This window comes from Dipteris shenzhenensis, chromosome 2 (assembly GCF_047967505.1).
Source record: "Dipteris shenzhenensis isolate YYH24624 ecotype China chromosome 2, Dip_SZ_1.0, whole genome shotgun sequence".
NCBI classification, from domain to species: Eukaryota; Viridiplantae; Streptophyta; class Polypodiopsida; order Gleicheniales; family Dipteridaceae; genus Dipteris; species Dipteris shenzhenensis.
The window spans coordinates 50,184,702-50,202,660 of record NC_141597.1 but is presented as its reverse complement, the minus strand read 5'-3'; the positions used below and the strand labels follow the sequence as shown (position 1 = coordinate 50,202,660).

Genomic DNA, 17,959 nt, shown 5'->3' with positions numbered 1-17,959 from the left:
CTTGACAAGAGCCTTACTCCTCATGAACAACTGAGTTGTTTCACCAAGCATGCCTTCCATAAACTAAGGCAAAGCCCATGAGCACATGTGAACCAATATATACCGCTTCACTTATCTACAGAGTGCTCCAGCAATTCCTTGAAGCTAGTCACTGCCTCAGAGATGATGGCGACGACCTTGAGACTCTGTTGCTAGTTGAAGAAAACCCATGACCTTATAATAGATGAAGATTCTGAGCTTTTATGAGTTCTATTTCGCATACACAGGAGCCATCCAACACACCAATATGAGCTAACTATTCTCACAACCCAAAGTACAACGGATTCTAAACCATTATGAGACTCACAACAAGCCTACCCCCACTGCAACCATACACAGGGACTCGTACACCTTACAACAATGAAAACGAGATGAGCCGAAAGCTCATAAACCTTGATTAACTGCTCGCTTAAACGTGACACGAGTAAGGAGACGATTGAAAATGAGATGGCTGCCTCTACTTATGGATGATCAATTGAAAGCTGGTCTTCACTTCTTTCACTTCTCGTCCCTTTCTTTCCATGCAAAAGTCTAGTTGTGGATTGGTGCTTTTTACATCATCAATAAGGACCATTCCTTTTTTTTTTCCCTTGTGGCCCACTCTTTCCAACTGTGGTCGTGCAAAGTGCTCCTTATCTGTAGTCTTTTAAGAAAGCACTAGTCCTTCTTCAGTGCCTTAGTGACCACTCCCTCCATCATCCCTTCCATGTGTTAGTGCAAGATCCAAGGTCCACATCCAAACTCCATAGGTCATCCAATCAACAATTTCGTCGGTTCTTGTCATCATTTCCTGCAATCAGGCAAGTGCATAGTTATTTTAAAAATATATGTTCAATACAAAAATCATCCCAAAAAAAATAGAGAGGGCCAATGTCATAATATTCTCTAGCTACTATCTTCTGCCCTATCCATGCTAGCTACATGTGCGCCTATCAGTGCTACTGCCTCCTACATGTGAGTGCTCTTATATGTGATTACATAGCGTATTTTATGTGATACAAAAAGATACCAGTCGCACAAAGAAAGCCCATCGCCGCTATGCTAAAATATGATGGTTCACATAATCTGTTCTATTTGTATGAGTAATCTACAAGATGCTGTTTCCTTCATGGGAAGGGTTTGTGAGAATATTCATACATAGATGTGACACATCCTACACTTGTCTGTCTACTAAATGGGAAGTCTAGACACCTCTCATCTCTTGATAGGATTTAGTTGGGTCTTTCACCAGTCAAGTTTACAAAAATTCTGCCACTTGTTGTCCTGTCCTGTGGTGCTGGCGAGGAGTCATCTACCTTTATGACACCTGAAAAGGACCGGATGTGAAATGGATGCTTGGCGAATTCGGATCTTATTTGTGGTGAGCGTATTCACATTCAGCCTTGTCACCAATCAAAGTTTTCAAATTTCTACCACTTTCTTGTCCTGACTAGAGGTGCTGGTGTAACATTTACCAGACTTGACGTGAAATGCATGCCTAGCTAATTTTGCAATCCAATGTATCTTAGTTCTGAATTTCATGTGCATCCCTTGGTGAACATTTGCTTTTTCTTTTTGCATTATCTTTTTAACAACATATATTTCTCACAGTTTGGTGAGACTCCTGTAAGTTGAGATTTAACATGTTAAGGTGAATCATTTCTCTGTAACCAGATTTAAGACTTTCAACTTGCGATTTGAGGAGTTGCATCAGAGGCAATCTCAGTGGTTTGTGCCGGACCTTGAGCTGCGGGAGTCTGTTCGTCTGCTTGTTGTAGAAGTGCTTTTACTAGCATATCGGTCCTTCTTGAAGCGTTTTGGGTACAGTGACCTTACAATAGATTGCCATATAATTCTGCATGCATCTCGATTAATATGCCTTATTTGTTGATGATTCCTAATGCTTCATCTGTAATGCTGTAGGTCTTTGATGGAGAGTGGTAAAAATCCTCATAAATACATAAGGTTCACAGCTGAAGATCTGGAAGGAATGATTGGGGAATTCTTTGAGCGGAAATCCAAGGTTGAGCCACAACACTGAGAATATTCTTTGTACATTGTGTACAGTCATATTTATATCAGTATGTAAATATGAATTGAAGGAGATGAACACTGAGGTATTATTTTTGGCCCTTGTGTAATAATGATGGAGGCCAAAACAGGTAACACAGCGACAAGAGGGATTTTTTCATACACCACGTTATCAAAGTTGGAGTTATTTTCTTGCATTGTCACCCTCAACTTTTTTTAGTGATCTTCTTGAAGATGTATACTTTTATGTTTTTTCGTTTTGAGAAACTGAAGTGAATCATTTAAACTCATGTGGATGTCATCTAGTTCAAGTGACACGTTTTACACTGTTAGAACGCGCACATAAGTTTTAGTGATCCACCTCACATTGTAAACATTAACGCTCCATATCCTTTAGAGAAACTTTAAAGGAACACCTTTCTTGAAATATGGATGCAAGAAGGTTGGCAAAAGCTTAGTTGTGCTCCTCTAATCTTGAATCACCTTCTTTGCAGCATGTCAATGATGCCCGACTTGTGTGAAGCATTGTCTAATCCAAGTTATCTGCCTAGGTATGTGTCCTACTACCCAAGATTGCATACTTTGATGTGTTACTTGTTCTATTCATTTGTAAAGGAGATGGTGTACAATTTCTATGTATATTCCGAATGGACTTCCGAATGGACGATTGGGAAGACAGATTCCAGTGAGCTTATACTTGCCAATATTATAGGTCTCATTTTATCTAAGTTGGATACTAATTGTTTTTAATGTTTGAGGTCAAACGTGTTAGTGCTATGGTTTTTTCCTTCTCATTTCTTGGTTGCCATGAAAAAAAAAATCATGGATTTATACAAACAGCAACTATGATTGCATTGATCATCATGATGTGCACAACTATGTGATATATGTGTATGCTTTTTGCAGCTCATATGTGCGATTTGGAACATTTTTTAATGTACAATTACATGCTAGAAAGTTTATGGGCAATTCAAAATAACCACCCTTCACTACAACTAACCATTCAAGTACATATTTGGATTAAAAGTTTGATTGCTTTATGTTGGAGCCTATTTAAGTTAGTGATAGTCTTTGATTGGTTAGTGAAGGGCTACAAGTCCACATACATGCATAGAAGGGTGTGTTGATAGGATGAAAGATGACCTTAACAAGTTGTAATTGTGACGTGCCTTGTTGAGCAAGGATCTTGTTTCCACTTGGCATTGGAATTTTGTTATTTAGTTTGTTTGTAAAAGGAATTGAGAGATGGCAGGACCATAGCTTGCCTTAATCTTGTTCGGGCATTGAAATCTCCAGCTAGGATAATTGCATGATCTTTTAAGTATGTCACTATATACTCTCCCACGATGTGTTATGGCAGTATGGCTTCAAGAAGATCATCACTTAAAGTTTAAATACATAAGGTCATGTGTGCGTGCGCATGTGGGGGGTAATTATCTATTCTAGTTGATGCTTGTGTTTCTCAAATTCATTAGTAGTTGGATTTAGTTACATATTCTTTTGAAGTGGTATTGAAACAAGTTTTGACTTGGTGAGAATTTGTGAAGATGGAATCTTCTTCGACTAGCTTAGCCTCTATGATAGGAGAGTTTGATTCACAAAGTTTCATGCTTACTAACTTCATCTCCAACTTTTATTGATGGAGAAGGCATTGTGAGATTGTTGGGGCAAGAAAGAGAAATGGTTTATTGCAAGGAAATGAGGTAGTAGTCTAGGATGCAAACAATGGTAGAGCAATTGGTGGAAGGTTTATAAAACCAAGGGAAGAACTTTGTGGATCATATTGACCGGAAGCATGAAGAGAAATCAATTTAAGATGTGGCCAAGCACATTAGTTGTTATGTTTGTTGGTGGTGCACTTGGTAAGGTTGGGTCCTTGTTCATATGATCATGGTTGCTTAAACATCTCTTATGTAGAGCATGTTGATGAAGTTTTTTCTTGTTGACATAGACAAGGCATATAGAAGTGGTATTCAAAGGTAGGAATATGCAAGGGCTTGGCTAAGAAGAGATCCATAGTGAAGACATTGACAATGAGAAGATGTTGCCACCTTCAATGGAGGTAGCTGATCAAGTGAGCAAAGTCAAGCAAGCAAGTTCTACTAGTGAGCAAGAAAAGGGAGTACTTTCATAATTATAAACTTAAGTTAAGATGAGTTTGTCTACAACCTCTCATTGAATGACATTGTACTATATTGTTTGATAAAAACATGACATCACTCTATGTATATACAGATCATTGATAAAGATTTGTAGTGTCACATTAGGGGTTGACCACCCCTCTAATACAGTTGACTTTTCAATAGAACTTGAGCTTTAAGTAGAAAATTGTCTTTGCATTTATTAAAATGTGCCTTTCAGCTATAGCTATGAAGCAAGAAAGTAGATGTTGCAGCACGGTGATAGTGTAGGATAAGTGGTCACCAGCATAGTGGTTGGCTGCACACTAGGTTAGTAACTGCCACCAGCATGGTGGTTTGCTTCTATTATTATAATATGAATGGCATACAATTCATTCATTTAGGATTTGTGGTCACCAGCCCGATGGCTGAGATTTGACAATAGATAAAGTGAACCAGTCTAAAGGGGACTGTTTTTGTATAGCACTTTGCAATAATTTTAGGATAGCATGGTGGTAGTGTAGGATAAGTGGTCGCCAATGCGGTGGTTGGTTGCACACTAGGATATTAACTGCCAACATTGTAGTGGTTTTCTTCTATTATTACAAGATGAATGGAATACAATTCATTCGTTTAAGATTTGTGGATTAGTTATGGGATTTACTAAAACAAGCGTAGTGGTTGTTTGGGATATACTAAAAATAAGTGTGGGATTTATCATTTGAGATTAAAAAAAAACAAGCGCGGTGGTTAGTTTGGGATTTACTAAAAGAAGCGTAGTCTCAAATACATTTTCCATTTTCTAGGATAAGTGGAACATTGTTTCCTTGCAATGAGACTCCATTTTCTTAGTACTATCTTAGTCGTCCTCGTCCACTACTCCAAGACACCCCAAGATGTGCTCATGTGTGTCTAAATCGAATTTGAAGACACTTGTGCCCTTCTTTCGTTGTGGCACAAGTTGCATCTAGAACTTAATAGCTCTAACTAGATGAGAGCACATAAAAGTTTGAGGACTCTTATATAACAAAACGTAATTGTGGCCTCTCTCGGATGTCTTTTTATACCAAAAGGCTCCAACTACTACATCCCATTTCTCATAGGTTGTTCGCCAATGATCCTTGAATGCTTCCTCAACCTTGTGCTTAGGCTTCGTGCACTGCAACATAAAGTATCAGTCATCTTCCTTGTTCTCCCCAGAGGTAGTGATGACAACTGCAAAAAAGAAGATCCCCAATATAGTAGAAAAGCATGATGCACAAATAAGGTGTCATGTTCCCTATCACCTGAAATGTAGAAATGGTATGTGCATTGCATTGACCTGAACTCTTATGAGTCAGCAAAGGCAGATTGAAATCAGTCGTAGAATAATCAAGCAAATGAATTTATGTGATATGCACAAAAATTGTTAGCTACGTGTTGTACCAGTGAGCACTTTGTATCTCATCTTATTCTTGAAATGAATAACTTTCTACACAATCTATGACAAAGACAATAGTGTCATGGGGAAAATTGGCAAGGCGCATCCTAAACTGCTAAACCTGCCAGCAACTGGCAGTGAAATTGTGAAGCACATATTTTGGGATGGATTGAACCAAGTGACCTATAAGCTCCCTTGGCTGAGTTCTCTTATACGATAGTAGCCATCTCTTTTTATGGGATCCTACATTGACATTTTCAAATCTCCTCCATTTTATAGCAATAGGGCTATCTTCCCTAATTTCATTTGGATAGACATGAAATTGCCTCTTATTGAGCTTCAGACTACAATGCTTGCATGTGCCATGAATGCATTCAATGAGGTGCCACTCAATGTCTCCCTTTGGACAAACCAGTGACTCCCATAGAGACCTTAGGCTACAAAACCTGGTCTCCCTTGCAACACATGATGAGGATCCAGGTGGCCTACAGACTGCACATTCATCGGGGAGACATGGGCATCGATCCCCATGGAGTAATGCTCCAACACGACTAGATCTCAAGTCATTCATAGCTTGTCGGGCTAGGTCAAAGTCTGTGTGTTTTGCAACAACAAACATTCATGTCTTTAAGTTTCCTGGCATATTAGGGCTTACAATGCTCAAAGCTACCCAATTGAAATGTCAAGATTTTGATCCATCAACTTGAGATACAACTCCATTTGCTGACCCAACACCATCGCATTGGTTTAGGACAGTCACAAATTTGACCACTAAGCTGGTTTAGGATAGTCACAATTTCAACCATCGGGCTGGTTTAGGACACGGTCACAATTTCAATCACCGAGCTGGTTTAGAACAGTCACAATTTCAACTATCGGGATGGTTTATCCTGATAGTCTCAACTTCACATAGTAGACAATAACAAGTATATTGCTTTTCATTTCTAAATTTCACAATTAGAAAATAATAGTATTTGCTTTTCATTTTTGAATTTCACAATTAGACAATACCAATATATTACTTTTCATTTCTTTATTTCTGTTCGACCACAATTTCAATCAGTAAACTGCCATTTGACTTGAACCGGCACTGGGGTGGTTTAGGACAATCACATTAAGTCCAAGCCATCCCGGTCTAGAAATTAAGCGATATATGACTCGAATAGTAGGGAATTAAATTTAATTAATTTAAGTACTAAAAAACACAGTAATTTCAACCACTGGGCTGGTCAACAACCTCTCAACAACTAATGTCGGTTCAACCAGTTCAGGACAATCACATAACTGGTGATTGAGCTGAACTAGCCACGATTGTATGATGTTCCAACCACTGGGCTAGATTAGTAACATAACAATATATTACTATTCTGTTGTGAAATATATTGTTGTTAATTTCTGCTCGACCACGCTAGTTCAGGACAATCACATAACTGGTGTTTGAGTTGAATCAGCCATGGTTGCATGATGTCCCAACCATAGGGCTGGTCTAGGACAATAATAATATATTGCCATTCTATTGCAAAATATACGGCTGTTAATTTTTGTTCAACCACTCTAGTTCGGGACAATCAAATAACTAGTGTTTGAGTTGAACTAGACACGGTTGCATGATGTTCCAACCATCGGGCTGATTTAAGACAATCACATTAAGTCCAAGCGCTGGTTTAGAAATGAAACGAGTAAACTATCCCAAAGCTCAATCACAAACAACCAATGGGCTGGTTTAGGCAACCACTAACTTGAATTGTATCAAGCATGTATATGATGTGCTCATCAAACATCTTGCGTCTTGTTCGCTTTTAACAGATGTTCTTTCTATTTGGAGAAACTCTTGTATTTTGGTGCCAAAACATTGTCACTCTAGCAATGACTTCCACACTTAGGCTATGTCTCCTTTTCTTGTATTCTGTTAAAGCCCACAGACTTCTCGGATCATGCATTGCTTCAGCTGTATGTTCAACCACTAGAGACACATTGGTCCTTCTGATTGACATCTTTTTTCTCCTTTATTTTAGGGGACACCAACATAACTAATGTCACCCTTTTGGTAGCTAGTTGATCTAAGTTGTGCACACCTTTCACTTTTTGTAGGCCATTTCTTAGGTTAGATATCATCGCCTCTTGGGCCTACATCTCTCGAGGTGTTGGTAGAGTTGTTACTCTACAAACTTTAGGGTGCAAGCTAAAGCTTGTGAAGACTAAAGACTGGTATTCACCTGAATGGCCTAATGTTGCTGCCTTGAATGCTCCCACTAATCGTGACACCACAGCTCGTGCTCTTTGCTCTGATGGCAATGATCGAATGCGTGCATCTACAGCTGCTTCCTACTATTGCTTTGTAATGAGTCTTCTTTCTTCTCTCTCCCTTTGCAAACATTGCAAAAGTGTCTTCCATTATCATTTCGATACCATGCCATTGCTTTCCTTGACCCACAATTTGTTCCTTGTGCTTTGACCAAGCTTTTCAACTTTCCTGTCTCAGAGCCTCTGTTCGGTTTTCTTGCAAGCCATGGTGAGCTACATGTTGCCATTGACGCCATGGCGATGGTCAGTTTAGAATAGAGTCTCCAAAACAAAGAGAATCTAACTTGTGAGGTGAGCAAATAATAGAAGACAACTTACCCGAAAGAAGACAATGCCAAACCAAAGTCTTTGCAAGGTCACGTCAAGGTGCGTGTGGGTGGCATTTGCAAGGCTGGGGCAAGTTGCAAGTACTTAATATTTCAAGATTCAAAATTTGTGGGAGTAACAAAATTTTTATCCACTGGGCTTCCGCCCTTTGGCGATACATGTCAATGGAATTAGATTTCCCAAACAAGTGCAATGTGGCCTAAAATGCTTTAAAACACAAATATGCCAAAGGGCATGCTATTGGGTTTGATATTGTGTATTATGAAATGCACCGACCTAGCCAACAAGTGCATGGAAAAAGAAACAATTCAAGATTGTAAATATTGTTGGATTTATTAAAAGACCTTTGCACATGCACAAATTACACATTTTCAACTTCTTCCATTTAACGGTGAATCTATATACCAATATCAAAATATATCAATGTTTTAAGACCACCATGTAGTAGTCCCACTAGTTTGGATTCCAAAGTTTCAATCCGTTTTGGTTTTCAACAAATCAAAAAAAAGATATGGAGCATGCCTTGAAGTGGGTGTGCATCACTTTAGCACAACATTGGAGGCCCTTTAACCCACACCTAATGTTCTCATTTAGGTGTGTCCTTAGGTTGAGGAAAATATCCCGTAGTGTACTTTTGAATGATTACTTGGCTGCATGTATGTACGGAACAAAATTTTGACGTTTTTGAATAAATTGCTTTTTCCTATACTCTTCAGGATGCATACGTCACATCAACATAGCACCTATTATGCTTTAATGGTCTCGTTCCAAATTGTTATTCCATAATTTTTTGGTATCATGTTCAAGTTTGGAATGTATACTACAACTTGAAGACAAGTTTGCTAAATTCCATTGAGCAATGCATAAGTTATGGGTCATGCAAGATACCTATATATAGAAAATTCCTTGAACCTCACAAAAAATGGCTACATGACCCAGATGGGTTGGTTATCTAGAATATTTATCTCTATTTCCAGGAAAATGAAAAACTACATGACTCCAAGATCCAATTACAGAGATTACTAGAGGGGACAAATTGTGAGTACTACGAAACACAAAAATTACTAAGGGTTGTGATCTTCATGTAAGTAGGAAACAAATTGTGAGTACTAGAAACTCAAAAATTACTAAGGGTTGTGATCTTCACGTGAGTATCACATGTGATCTCCCTCCTTTTAGGGGACGAGCATTTTCTGAGCGAAATCTTCCGAGCGTCCGAGCGAAGGAAAAAAAAAGCTTCCAACTATGCATAAATATGGCAAAAATCGATCAGAACAAAACATAGTTTCACTTAGAAATATGCAAAGTATATAGCAATGCCTATTTTATACAAAAATCTTTAGGTGAATCTGTAGGAATGGTGAGAGCATAATGGGATGGCTTTTGAAGAAACCCACATGTAGAGTAGACTTCTCTATGAAAATTCCCTTATGATCCTTCTTACAACTTTTACTTAATAGGGGGTGACATTGAAAACCCTCTCTCAACCTATCTTCATGAAAGAGTTTCTTCAAAGAAAACTCATTGAAGCAAGCCATCCAGGTAGTTTCACCAGCGAAACCCCTTTGAAGCAAGTCTCCCAAGGTAGTTTCGCTGGCGAAACTACCTTGGACAGCACTTTTAAAAGTGACATAACTTTCATATCCAATGTCCAAATATAGTCATTCAACCACTCAAATTGATCGGAACACCCCATTTGAGCACATCTATGGAGTTATATTTTGGAAAATCTTTCATATATAGTATTAAATATTACATGTATTTTATGAGAGTGATATATAAGCCCAAGTTAATACTTATTTATAGTAATTTAAACTTCTTTAGAAACATGTCCATAAATATGCTATAAAAACACTAAAAAGATATTGCCATATGATATAAATGTGTTAATAAGTAATTATATATGCATAGTATTATTACATTGAGAGTGATTATGAGGAATGTTTCTTAAAGGAATCAACACTTTTTAAAGGTAATAACAGGGGTACAAAGGGATGTCTCTAAATAAGAAAATTATGTTGTGTAAAAATAAATGAGTGACTAGTCTGTATATTTTTATGATAAAGGGATCTAGTTCTAGTGAAAATAAAAGTGTAAAAACCATGTTTCCTAAAGAAAAACATTTTTAAAAATCTCTTGAAAAACACGCTCGGATAAACCTGCTCATAGGTTTTTGCTCGTAAAATTGACGCATCCCTCCTTTTATATGTCTCGTGATGAGAAGATGAAAATAGCATTGATCTTCTAAGACAATAAATCTTCCTTTTTTAATTTCATGTTGAATATTGTTCATTCAATGCAATGTGGTGACATGGCTGTCACATTTATATAGAGAAGATTAATTTAAAGAATAACACATATGTGAAGCATAACACATTTGATCATGGAGTCATGGAAACCTTCTCCCAAGAGACTTGACTAATACACAAAAAGTGTAAGTTGCATTGGAATAGTACAAGATATCATGAAAGTGATATTTTGAGAATTCAACATGTTTATAATTTAAGGTTTAGATGGTCTTTGACCAATGACACAACCCAAATATGGGAATGACCTAATGAATACATTTACACTACTCATCATTGTGAAAAGGTATGCACATTTTTTCTCTATTCTTATTGGGTTAGTGATGGGTAGTATATTTTTGGATTGTTGATGCACCTAATAGAGACCTAATAGCATAAGTTGTTCTTAGCTTATGTTTCAACTAGATTTCTTGAACACAAAAATGTGGTATGTGAATCAATTTGCAATAAGGAAGCAATGTGCCTTTGAAGATGAGTAAGAGATGCAACGTGGCACAAATATAGATGACATGAGTTCTAATGCTCCTCCCCTCCCTCATGAGCTAGTGATTACACTATCAAAATGCGAATCATGCTCTCCTAGTGCAACACGGAATTAGCAAAAGTAAAACAACATAGAAAAAACTGCATAAGAGAGATAGGCACAGTCAAGTCAATGTATTCTAAAATGTTCTTGTCAACAATACAAGAGAGTAGTTTTATATAGACAAAGCCTTTAGAATAGTCAACCCCTACAGTATCCTTTGATCCATATCTCACCTAGTGGTAGTCCTTGCTCCACATGATCTTCTTATGTAGTCCACATTCTTGGGTGGTTACTTTAATTAATACAAACACCATAACTTTGCTCATACCTTTGCCCCCCTTGGTGCCATGATGTATTGGCTACTACAATCTGGTCAAATGCCAGTTTACAAAATTCCCCTTAGTGCATACTTGCTACTTAAGGTGGTTTAGTGTGGTATCACAACATGATCAATATCTCCCCTGCGTGCTTACATTGCTACTCTCAGGTGGTTAGGTTTGATACCTAGAAACTAAGGTCTACTTATTTGGTGACCTTTATAAAACATGAGCTAAAGGAGGAACATTTTGTTAGTGGGATTCTCCTCTTTGCTTGATGGGTCAATGTTTACTTGGGTGTAGCTAGAAGGCCCCAAATTTTTGGGGTAGCAAGTTTCAAAAGGAGTTAGAAGGACCCAAATTTTTAGGCCAGCTAGATTTTTAGGAAAAGCAATAGGGAAACCTTAATTTTTTGCATGCACTTAGGCTAATTTAATGTAGTCATCATAACTTAGCTTCACCTCATTGATTCATGAAAAAAATATTGCTGAGGTATTTGTCAGCCATCTGTCAAAGATAGTGGGTTCAGTCCCTCGATTGGTCACAAATGTAGAGTTAAGGATTTTTTGAGCAAAATGAAACCTAATGTTTTACCATATGAATATGCTCACTTGAAAAGACTTTTCTCATGGAATGAGATTAAATGCATAGTCTAATCTATAGCCAAGGAAAAATCTCCTAAGCCAGATGGGATTCCCATTGAGTTTTATCAGCATTACTGGAAGGTGTGTGACTGGACTTGGGCTAGAAGATATGGTCTAGAGGTGCAAGAAAATGATCGCTAAATGTTCCTTAAACTTCATTTTAGTCAACCATGGGAAATAATTATTAGGTATTTGATTGAGCTGAATGTTCCTATGGAGGTTAAGACTCCTTGGCAAGACATAATTCTCTCTAATTATGAAGTCAAAATTCCTCAGTCTAAACTGCTCACTAAGTGATTGCTAGGAGGATTTTTATCTATAAGGATGTCACACTTAGGCTAGTTACAAGGGGATGCTTCACTTAGTAGGTCACTTTGGCTTTCAAAGTGGGCTTATAGAGGCTTATTTAAGCCAATGGTAATTGCTTGTTATCATTTAAAGAGAATGTGTACAAAAGGATTGGTTAACTTTAGGAATATATGGGACTTAGGCAGTTGTAAATGGTTGGGAGAGGATGCTATTGCCAAGTGGTATGGCTTGTTAGGTTCTTAAAGAATGATAATGCAGAGTCTATTAAGAAGCATTATAAATGAGTGGACAAGTAATGTGGTTTGTTTTGATAGAAGGGACTTGAGAGGATTTGTAAACGCTACTAGCAAAGAGATCAGTACATGATGGTAGCACTTTTGGGGGATAAGGGTAGTATGAACAAAGAGCTATGGAATGTGTGGTAGGTCATTAGGGTGGCAGTAATTAATTGCATATGGAGAAGGAGAAATAAGATAATTTTTTTAATTGTAAGTACAGTCATGGGTGTTGTTTTCAAGAAGTGAAATTTTCTCTAAGACTGGCTCTCAATGCTATTAAAACAGATAGCATGTGCGTGATAAGTTGTAAGATTGATGGATATAGATCTTTGTTGTAACTATCTCTTAAGAGACTGATCTTTCTTTTTTCTTATATTAGTATATAGAAAGTATTTTCACAAGACCCTCATTGATTTGTGGAGGAGGGGAGGGATCTAATGGATTGAATTTCCATTGTTATTCTATCCATACAAGAAATCTTAGCTTATATACTAAAATCTGTTACAAAAAGCTCAGTTTATATACAGAAAGCTTGACTCAGCCAGTGAGCTATGTGTTTTTTCGACACAAGAAAGCTCAACTCAGTTGGTGAGATAGGTACCCAAAAATGCTTACTTGACACTCTGATCAACTAGTGAGCTACCCAACTTTTTTAAAAATGACATCTCATTCTAGTTGCAAAAAATCCCATAGGATCATCTTTGTGGCTTGCTCAAACTAGTTGCACTTGATGTTGCAAAAACTCCCATAAGATCATTTTTGTGGCCTGGTCAACCTATATATGCGGTCCATATAGAATCCACAAATAAACATCATTGGTGTAGGACTCCAATTCAGTTATCAGGTGGACTGAATTAGGTATATTGCTCATCCAATTAAGTCCATTAGTATCTCAGCCACTCTACAATCATGGGGCATAACTACCACTGCTTTGGAGATAGCTAGGTATAAGAAAAAAATAAACCAAAGATGCGACATAGTGAGAGGGTGGACACAAGGGTCACACTAGGAGTAGGGTGGAGCTGCGTAAAATTGACGAAGGTGGTAGAGACTGGGCTAGAGTAGTGTGAAGTCAACAAACGTGGTGGAGATGAGGGTGGGAGTTGATAGAGCTGGAGATGAGGGTGGGAGACGAGGGTAGAGCTATGTGAAGTTGATGAGGGTGGTAGAGACAATGGTAGACTAGTGTGATGTTGACAAAGGTGGTGCTTCTAGTAAAGCTATCTTGATCAAATTGCCAGCAATCAGATTCTTGATCAGTTCAAAAAAGAAAAATATTCCAATGTGCCACTTCATTTTGATGAGGGGAAAGCACAAAACCCCTAGCCCCCTTTGATTGGTAGGCTAAGCATGTGATTAATTGGTAGCCTGAATTTTGATTAATTGAAGATGGATCATTATTTTTTGGATGGAACAAGTGGGCCTCCATTCACCGCATTGGCTCAGGTTGGCTCATGATTATTTGGATGGCAACCTCTAATCACAACACTGGATCAGATTTTGATTAATTTACAGTGGCTTATTAAGATGTCTCATGATTATTTGGATAGCACCACCGGGCTCCACCAGTCAGTGCGTTGGATTGGATTTTGATTTATTTCTTAAGATGGCACAACCCAACCCAACCTCCAGTCACTATGGTGGCTCAAGAGAGTTGCAAACTTTGTTGATTAGTTGGTCATGCCATCATGCAAGCCAGGTGGCTATAGGAGCCTAGTGGTTATTTAATTGGCTACAAGCCAGTGGCTAAAATGAAGTGACATTACGTCATCAAAATACATTTTCTTTGGTTTAATTAGGAGCATCCACCTAAAATAACTCTAAGGACCACCAAGACAATGTCAGCATGGTGGTAAAAAATCTAACTAGCACAAAAAAGCTGCATGTAGATGACAGGTGGCAAGCTGTGGATAGATGATAGGATAGAGTGTGGATAGTCTGATGCACAAAGATGTAGCACAGAGATAGCATGAAGGAAAATGTTTAACTTTGTGAAACTACTGCACTAAAATAGAACTAGCATGGTGTTTGCATAAGGAAATACATTTAGTATTAACTTTTAACTACTTGTAGACACATACATCCTTCCATAGGGTCTACAGCTCCTTGATCAAGGGCGCCATGTACATGTCCATATTCTTGGCCTTGTACTTCCTTGGCACAAGTAGGGCAAGCATGAGGTGTCCCATTTATTGTTAGCCATGGCGGGATATTATAGTTCACCAACACTATGGGCCATGTCGACCAAGATGTCGAGCGTAACCCAAAAGGATTTACGCCATCCATTGTGTGCTCGAGATGTAAATTGTGTGGCTCCCTCATAAAGTCCACCCACATGTTGTCTATGTGCTTCCAAGCAACACAATATGAAGGGATCCTCAAAGTGTCATTGGTGGACCGGTCTGTAGCATGCCACATCATCAGATGTGTAATGGACTTTTGTGGTCATGGTAGCAATAACATCTATTATAGTTGTTTCATGTCTTTGGTTGGTTGTTGTGGTATCATTTAAATGCTACAGTGCCTTTTTTAAAAATTAATGTAAATAATATACACATACAAAAATGTCTGTATGTATGCATTGTACTTTCTTTTAAAGTTTCTTATTTCCAATTTTATCCCTCTATGATAAAAGATGTGCATGATATACCAATGAACATGGTGTAACATTAATAAATGATGAGTTGTGCATCTCCCATGGGATGTGTTGTGTACTACCAATGATCATTGATATTATGAAGGAATTAAGGCCATGGAATTATTACCTAAAAGTATCCATGAAGACATTTCTATTTGATGCAAAAAGTTGGATTTGTATCTATGAAACAAATCCTCTAACATAAAGCTAAGACAATATTTGATGCAGAGTGGATCCTCGAGCTGTTGATCTCTTATATTTGGGGTCATCCTATTGCTCCTTAACTACTTTTGGCCATCTTGTTGTTCTCACTCTCCCTTATGTTACTTCATCTTGTCTACTCATTCTCTAGTTGCTACTTTGTTGTTGTGCAGTGAAACATGCCCATTGCTCCTTATCTACTTTTGGCAATCTTGTTGTTCTCACTCTTATTTTGGTTACTTCTTCCTATTTCCTTCAGTAGTAGCTTCTCATTCTCTATTTTCTTCACTGTCTACTCATTCTCTAGTTGCTACTTTGTTGTTGTGCAGTGAAACATGTCCATTGCTCCTTATCTACTTTTGGCAATCTTGTTGTTATCACTCTCCCTTTGGTTACTTCTTCCTATTTCCTTTAGTAGCTACTCATTCTCTAGTTGCTACTTTATTGTTGTGTAGTGAAACATGCCTACATTTTTTGTTCATGTTGATGGTAAATGACAGTCATCTTTCAAATCAAGGTAATAGTAAGGAGAGATATTCATAGTGACTTGCAAAATATAGAAGGGTTCAAATTTATTTCACTTATTGAGAAGATGCCTTGAATGTTTCTCTCCATGTCGCACTAGCTTTTGCAGTGTTTTGGGAGAGACTTATTGAGATTCCTAGGAGCTATGGTGGTGATTTTGTCTTGGAGATCCACCCAATGGCCAATGGTTTTCCAATGTCTAGAATGGACCAACATGTAGATGTGGACATAGTACTCAACTTGCACATACGATTTTTCAATGGGCTTGTTAGGATGAGTAGATGTTCTAGCTATCCATGATGTTGGAATATTGACTTCCCTTGTCTTGAAAGAACATGCATTTCTAATGACAAGGAAGCTCAAAAGACCTCCAATTCTAGGTGATCCAAAACTCAGATCTCTAGTTTGTAAGCATTGTTCAAAGATTCCAGAGTGTGTTTATTAATTTTGATAGTATTTATTATTTCTTGCCTCATGATAGAATGAACATAACAAGGTGTGCACTACACGTTGGGTTCCATGATCATCCTATTGAAAAGGCAATAGTTGTGCAAATGAAATGAAAATGAGAGATATGGCTTAAATGCAAGATAGGATAAATGAAAATGCATCTTTCAAAGACATTTGAGCTTTTACACAAGACCTTATGACGGATATGTTAGTTGCAAAGGAGGGGGTTGCATTGGACTTGCTGGATGATCACTATTCCATGGAGACAATCAAATTAATGAAACTAAGGAGAAGACTTCAAAGAGTTGTGCAAAGCGCAACATATGATATCAAGGAAGGAGATGGTGGATTGGATTCTTTGCTTGAATAAAAAAGAAGATGTAGATATCCAAATTTGCAAAGAATCTTGTTTCCTTGACAATTGCAAGATTAATGGTAGCAATATATTTTTAAACTATCCACCAACGCACTAGGATTTGGGATCTGGTATGACCCTTGCATAAGGGAAATTTTGACAATAGCAATTTGTGAATTTGTTCTTGTTTTGCTCCTCCTCCTTTAGGTCCCTAGGCCTTGCAAGAATCATATTCTTTGAATCCCTTATCTGGACCAGTGGTTGAGTTTGAATCTTCTCCTTTATCTTTGTTCTTATAATCATTTGGTGGTTAATCAAATAGATTTTGTTGGTGCTTATTTGATGGTGGTGAACTCTTAATCCTTATTCTTATGATCATTTGATTGCCCACAAAGTAGATTGCCTAAGAAACTTTTTGATGCTTATTTGGTGCTGAAATCTTGTGTTATAAGCAAACAAACATGTGGCCTAGCCTATGAGAAAATTTCCCTATAATGTTCATTATTTCCCTCACTTTCCTTCCCAGAGATGGCCAATTACTACGTGACTACATTCATTGAACTAAAATTCTTTCCTAGATCCCTTATACATGGACCCATGAGCGGAAAGTCATTCCAGGAGGATATGTTACGGACTTGGGTGCTTGAATTGAACTCAGCACAATAGGTGAATATTTATAGCTTTCTTTTTAGTTTCATTAAATCATGTAACTCTTATGCTTATGAGCTAAGTTTTTGTACATGATATGGTAGAGGCTAGAAGCTGTACCGAACAAAAAGGTGAAGATGAGGAAAGCAAGGAGCGAAAAGAGGAGTTGTTGTATGCTTACAAGTTAACGGAAGCCTCGAAGCAGCTTGTGAGGAGAGTCTGTGATGAGATTGCAGAAGCTAGTCCTAGTGACAAATGGCCTGCGGATTTGAAGTCCGCTTGTTTTCATGAAGCCAATGCAATAGTAGGCTTTTTGGAGAACTTATGCTCTCTCTAATAGTGTAATAAGGGATGTAAATATACTTCCACAATGACTTATGAGTTTTCTAAAATTGTAATAGACAAGGGATGGAAATATACTTCCACAAAGAATTTTGAGTTCTCTAATGGTGTAATAGAGAAGGGATGGAAATATATTTCCACAAAAAGCTTTATATTGTTACACCATCTCTCTCTCTCTCTCTCTCTCTTTCTCTCTCTCT

General features: G+C 37.8%; 1 long non-coding RNA gene across 1 annotated transcript; it reads left to right on the top strand.

Annotated features, from left to right (window-relative positions):
* The first annotated feature begins 1,729 nt into the window (after positions 1–1,729).
* Positions 1,730–2,598, top strand: LOC147904914 (uncharacterized). The gene is made up of 3 exons (XR_015542808.1): positions 1,730–1,839; positions 1,942–2,041; positions 2,544–2,598. It is a non-coding gene; the product is annotated as an uncharacterized LOC147904914 (long non-coding RNA).
* Positions 2,599–17,959: the final 15,361 nt, after the last annotated feature.